General features: G+C 24.7%; 1 pseudogene; it reads left to right on the top strand.

Annotated features, from left to right (window-relative positions):
* Positions 1-5727: 5727 nt before the first annotated feature.
* LOC124935596 lies at positions 5728-7047 on the top strand (annotated as a pseudogene).
* The last annotated feature ends 592 nt before the right edge of the window (positions 7048-7639 follow it).

Here is a 7639-nt window from a genome sequence, read left to right as displayed (position 1 = left end):
AACTTTCTGGTTCCGCGCGTTGCGGGCACAAAGTTAATCGTCTTCAAAGTAGTATAACCTTGTTATTCATAGTCATTCCTTCATATTTAAGGACCAGTCTGTATCCAAGGTAATTTTATTATCTAATTCAAATTCTAATGACTATTTGTGGTTATATCATATGTTTCTTAACATGACATATTGATGTTCTAAAAGGTTATCAATTCTTAAAGGCGTGGATGTCGAACTATCATGGTGATGGAGTATTGGCTATGGCTTTCAAAAGTATTTTAAACGACAAAATAATTTTTTTTACCGAAGGTGTTATTTCATTATTTTACCTTTATTCGACCACTACTATAAATTAAGAGTAACCTTATCTTGTTTAAGGAATACAAAATAATTTTTCTCATATACATATATTGTTGTTAATGTCATTACATATGTATCATTGTAGGCAAACAAATATCTTACCATTCATGTCATATATTCTCTTATGATATTTGTATGTAAATATTGATAGGATAGGAAGAACATCACTTAATGTCGATGCAATGAAAGTTGATGTTGCGGTATGCAATTTATTGATAATCAAAATTTTATTCACTAATTTCAACTTTCTGATTCTGAATTTTGATTTCATCTGTAGCCTGTAGGATTCCAGGCCAATGATTCAAGACTTATGATGTATTATATATGATGCAAAGAGAATGATTGTAGATTTTATTCCACTCCTCTTTGGGAAAGCTGAAAGTATAAATTATTATAGTTTGTTTTTAGATGAAACTCCATTTTAATATTTTGACGCTTGTATCTTAAAACCCCTGTTTACATCGATAAGTGTGACTTTGTCTTTTGTATTTTTCTTGTTTTGTAATTGGCCTTATAAGGAATCGATATTTTTCAGGAATTTGAAGACCTTGGATCGACGAAAGGAGTTGTCGATATTTGTCAAGAATTTGGTTTCACCTCTCTGAATCTCCAAATTGAATTTATTTAGGTATAATTATAATTCTTTCCTCTTTCTTTCTCAATCTATTATATATAACTGTTTGAAAAGTATTATGCATATCTATTTTTAATGTGGTATATTATTCATCTTAGAGATTGACCTTCATGAGTTGAAGTAAATTTTATTTTCTTACTTAATTTTATATTATCTTTCTATATAAAATACATTTTACGTTTTTGATAGGTTTATTTTGATGTAGGTTAGATTATGCAAATTATAAGAATTCCAAAACGGATTAAATTTGTAAAAGATATAAACAAATATCATATCATTAATATCAAATTTTATAAATTAAAATTTAATTTTCACAATAAACTTAGAAAATTATATTATTAATTTTTATTTTCTATAAAAACATTTTTCTATAAAAAATATATTTTAAATTTATTTTTTTCATTAAATTTATTAAATTATATTTATTTACACATTCCTTCATTATTTTAATAAAATATAATTTAAATTTTAAAATACATAAAATTTTATTTTATTATATTTACCTAATTTTTATATTAAAAGTATTTTTTTAATTTATAAAAATTAAACATTTCAATTTTTTTTATTACTTTTGTTTTTAATCAAATATAATTCAAATATTTTTGAAATAATTATAATTATTTTTATATAAATGCAATTTTTCTACAACAAATTATAATTTTAGTTTAAATTTTAAATACATAAAATATTATTTATTTTTATTACTTATATATTTCTTATAATAAAATTAATATATATTTTTAAATATTCTTATAATGTTTATAATTAAGTTTACCTTTTGAATTAAATTTTATATTCATCTTTTATAAATAATCTATTATATTTAGTATTAAATTGTTTTCATTAAATTAACTTTTTTTTTAAATTTATTAAGATTTCGTTTTTTTATTTAATAAAATATAATTAAAATATAATTTTTTAAATAAATCTTATTTTCATAAAATTTAAATTTGCATTTAAATTATTAAAAATTTATTTTTTATTATATTTAATATATTTTTCTATTTAATCAAATATAATTAAAATTTAAAATACATAAAATTTAAATAAAATTATTATTTTAAAATTTATTATTTTTAACATAATTATTATTTATTTTATTTAAATATAATTTCTCTATAATAAAATATATTTTAATTTAATTTTTAAGTACATGAAAAGTATTTTGTAGTTTTTTATTATTAAGTATATTATTTATTTGTTTAAATATACTTATAATATTTATAATATATTTTAATTTTTGAATTAAACTTATATGGGCATATAATTTTGAGTAAGTGACTTTATTTATAACTGATTATAAAAGGAGAGAGCAAATATGTATTAAAAATTAGAGTAGATCGGGAATTTGGTGTCATGAATGGTGTCGAGAATGATGTGACAACACGTGATTCGACTTGGAAAATAAAAATTCTCTCTCCTATTAGATTTAAGTCCAATAACGTGTTAACACATCATTTTTAACATCATTCATAACACCAAATTTCCGACCAAAGTATGCATTTACTCTTACATATATATTCAAATTAACCATAACTCTCGACCCGACAATCCGGACACATTGAAAATTAAGTATCATTATATATATATATATATATATATATATATATATATATATATATATATATATATATATATATATATATATATATATATATATATATATATATATATATATATATATATATATATATATATATATATATATATATATATATATATATATATATATATATATATATATATATATATATATATATATATATATATATATATATATATTAGTTAGTTAAAAACTTGAACTTGTTTTTTTTTTTTGTTAGGTTGCAACTTCGAAACATACATATAGTATTTTTTATTTTATTTTTAATCGTTTTAAGTTTATGTGCAGGTCAACCCACAATCCGACCTAAGTATCAATTTATTCTCAAATATATATATAAAAATGAATATATATTATCGAAAAAGAAAAAGTAACCGCCCTAACCACTTAGAGTGAACTGTCAAGCCACTTAGAGCAAACTGTAGGCAGCCCAAGTCCACCGGCCCAACACCCGACCACGTAGAGGCCAAGCCCAAAGTATTAACAAACCAATCAAATTAAGTGACTTCCATAAGTGACTTATTTATTTATTTATTTTAACCTTAACTTCTTCCACCCACCTCTTTCCCCTTCTCCATAAGTGACTTTTGAATTCAATTGAGATATTTTTTTCATTTGATAAAAAGCTAATTATTGAGTAAAAAATAATTTTGAAACTTAATTCAGAATTATTGCTTGTTCCTTGAGATGTAACCCAAAATAAAGGAAAAATAATAAGTTTAGTTGTCTAGGATGTGAGAATATGAAATTACTTCATTTGTAAAAAAAGGGGAATTGTTTAAATAAAAACAATTTAATAAAATTAGGCTCCCTATTATATATAGTTTGATGGAAAATAGGAACCAAGAAAAACTTGTCAAAGCACATCAAACAATTTTAAACATTTTTTATGTTTAATTTTAGAGTGTTTGTTTATGATATTAAATTGAAAGTTATTGTATATTATAAAATTTATCACTATTCATATTCATCCCTTCTCTCATCCCACACTAAAATACTTGAGTGAAAATCGAATTTGTAACGTTTTTATCTTGTAAACTAGGTTATAAATAAAGTATAACTATATAAAAAAAATTGTATATATATATGTTTGATAGAAATAAAAAATTAATTTTGTCTTTTAATATTTTAATTAAAATTATAATCTTAACTTTATTTATTTTTTGTTATTTTTATTTACTTTTATCATTTTTTCTTAATATTTTATATTATTTTATTATTAATATTATTATTTTATTATTTTTAATTTTTGAATTTTAAAAGGTTAATATGAACTCTTATCTCTTGGTTTATTTAATATTCTTAAATATTATAATAATTATATTTTTATTGTAATATGAATTTTCACTATTTTAATTTATAATATTATTAATGGATTGTATATAAATAAATATATACTAATTATTTAATTACGTTATTATGTTATTATTTTAGTTTATTTTTTTATTAAATAATATTAAATAATAAAAAAATATTTAATACTTAAAAATCTACATTAACATAAACTAATGAAAGCATGTCAATGGTTATGTGGAATAATTTTATTAAAAAAATTACATATAGTTTCTCTTTAAATTTATAATATTTTTATTACAAAAATACTCTTTAAATAAAACTTATTAAAAATATTTAAAGAAATAATTAAATCAAAGTTAAAATAGAAAGATAAGATAATCAGGAATTATAAACTATTTGTGCCAAAGTTTTTAAGGGGAGAATGGGTAAAAGATTATACTTACCTTCAAATGAGATTATTTAACTTTGCATAGAGAGTGAACATTGTATGTGTAATACAATTTTTAATCAAATAACAAATAATAAATTATCCTAACTTTTGAATCAAATAATTCAGCTTTATATTTTACACGATAACCATTATATATTGCTCTCCTGTAAAACGCGCTTTACACGATAGTTAGCGTTTTACAAGAGAGTTGTTTTACATACGTTTTTTTGTAATGTGTTTTACACGATATCTGTTGTACAACTCTCTACTGTCAAACAATTCACAGATTCGTGTGAAACGTTGGTTTGAAATTTATTTTAAATCATGTAAATCGCGTTTTACATGATATTTGCGGTAAAAAAAACACTTATTATAATATTTATAATTCAACACTTATTATAATGTTGAATTTCAAGACAATCTTTAGTTTACTTATAATTCAACACTTATTATAACAGTTATAATATTTATTTAACAATAAGAATATTTTAATATATTAAATAGAATTTATAGGCATTCTTATAATTATAATATTTATTTAACAATAAGAGCACTATGTCTTTTTGTTTTTAATTCACTCACTAATATTAAAAACATTTTAAATAAAAATAATAAAAAGAAGACAAGAACAAAATGGGTTAAATATATTAATACAAGTGAAATATAAAAACTATAATATTTGTATAACTCTTTACATAATTGAGACTTAACTAGGGATGCAAATGTGTCGAGCCGCTCGGTCAAAGCTCGATTTGAGTTCGGTCAAAATCGAATTTGAGCCGAGCTCGAACCAGCTCGTTTAATATTCGAGCCGAATTCGAGCTTAGGTAAGACTCGCTTGATGACTCGTCAAGCTTTTTCGAGCCTAATCATTTTTTATTATATTTTATTTTTTAATGAAAATTTAAAACACCCATATGACTATTTATGGGATTATTGTTTATTATACCGATACCAAAGTTATTGGTACATAAAAGGAATGAGATTTTCAATATTTTGGTATATCAAGATATACCAGAGTAATATTTAGACTATCCGCAGCAGGGTGTCAAATAAGATATCAAATGGGTGTTAAAATAATATCAAATTGTGCAGCAGAGTATCAAAATTAAGTGTTAAAATATGGGTATCAAATTTTGATACGGGACCAAATTTGATGTGGTCCAATCACAGTGTGCCAAGTGGCAGCGCTGGTGGTTACTTTTTTGTTTTTGTTTTGTTTTTTAAATACACTTTTGCATAATAATTGATCAAAAATATATATATATATATATGTGTATATATATCATTATTTTTTATTTTTCGAGATCTATAAATAGAGACTTGGTTTGTATCATTTGGACACCAAAAAAATTCTGAAATTTTCCACCATATTATCATCCTTGTTTGTATCACCTTTCTTCATATCATCATATGAATATTCCCCCAGACCCTTTCAATCTCGAAAAGATTCAACAACAATGGGAGTTGGAGGAATCTTTACTCAAAAGGCAAAAAGAACTTCTCGAAGAGCTTGAAAGGCGAAATAATCGATCACGTAAAAGAAATTCTATAAATATGGACCATGGAGCTGCCCATCAGCTCATGGCCGACTATTTCGATGAGCCATGCACTTATACTAAAATGCAATTTAGACGTAGATTTTGTATGAGAAGACAATTATTTCTCCGAATTGTAGAAGCTGTAACAAATTACAACCATTAATTCACCCAAAGGCAGAATAATGTAGGAAAGCTTGGATTGACACCGATCCAGAAGTGTACAGTTTCCATGCGCATGCTTGCATATGGAGTAGCCGGGGATGCGTGTGATGAATATGTGAAAATTGGAGAAACCACTACATATAAGTGCACTCGTATTTTTTGCGAAACAATAATTGCCTTTTTTCAAGATGAATACTTAAGACGACCAAATGGGGAAGACTTGCAGAGGTTACTCCAAGTTGGACAAGAGTGCGGTTTTCCTAGAATGATTGGAAGTATTGATTGCATTCACTGGGAGTGGAAGAATTGTCCTAAGGCTTGGCAAGGGAAGTTTACTAATGGATACAAGGGCACAACAACAATTATCTTCGAGGCAGTGGCATCTTATGATTTGTGGATATGGAATGCTTTTTTTGGCATGCCCGGAACATTGAATGATATTAATGTATTAGACAGGTCACCAATTTTTGACGACATTGAGTCTGGTGAAGCTCTTACTGTGAACTTCACTATGAATGGTCGACAATACAATCTTGCCTACTATCTTGTTGATGGAATCTATCCTAAATGGCCCATCTTTATCCAATCAATTCAAATACCTCAAGGAGACAAAGTGCAGTTTTTTGCACAACAACAAGAAGCATGCAGGAAGGATGTAGAACGTGCATTCGGGGTACTCCAAGCACGGTTTGCTATTATTCGCCAACCAGCTAGGATGTGGAATATTGATGGCCTAGGTAAAATAATGAGGGCATGCATAATTGTACATAATATGATTGTGGAGGTTGAACGAGATTCGTATTCACGAAATTGGGAAAATATCGACTTCGAACGTTCGAATAATTCTGGGTCTAGTTCCTCAGTTAATGTCCAAAGAGAAGTGTTACCTCAATTTCAAGTTCATGTTCAAGGACGATTTGAATCAAATATTCATATTAGGGTCGATCTACGTGACAAAACACAGCATATTCAATTGAAGAAAGATCTTGTCATGCACATTTGGAATAAATTTGGAACAACTCTCGATTAGAGTTTTAAAAACACTACTTAATAAATTACCAATGTTTAGAGTGTTTGTTTTCTTCTTCGTTTTAAATAATATTTGTATGTTTGATTTACCAAGTGATGAATAATATTGTTTGTGGTTAAAAAAATGAAATTATGTATAAATGATGTGGAAGTGAGAGAAAGTGAAAAAATAATTTTGATACCTTGAATAACACTCTGTTGTAGGATATGCTAAAAAGTTGGTGTTAAAATAGGTGTTAAGCTGACGTGGCAGAGTGTTAAATGAAAATTTTGATACTCTGCTGTGGATAGTCTAAATTAAAAAATATATATTATTTAATACTTATAAGGAAATAAATATATTGATATTAATTTAATTACAGAAATATAATTTTTAAAAAATAAATAAAAAATATAATTATATTGTAATATTATTTAATATATGTAATCTCAATATATTATATTTTATAAGATATAAAGGTATTTTTATTATACTATAAAGTATTTTATTTTTCAAAATTATTTTGCAAAAAGACTCAAGAGACTGTCCATTGATACTTCTTCAACAAGCTTACATCTCGTTTCGAATCCCTAAATCTCGCTCCGGTAAAATC

Source organism: Impatiens glandulifera, chromosome 1 (assembly GCF_907164915.1).
Source record: "Impatiens glandulifera chromosome 1, dImpGla2.1, whole genome shotgun sequence".
Taxonomy (NCBI): domain Eukaryota; kingdom Viridiplantae; phylum Streptophyta; class Magnoliopsida; order Ericales; family Balsaminaceae; genus Impatiens; species Impatiens glandulifera.
The sequence above is the reverse complement of the archived record's forward strand: the minus strand, read 5'-3'. Positions and strand labels throughout refer to the sequence as shown.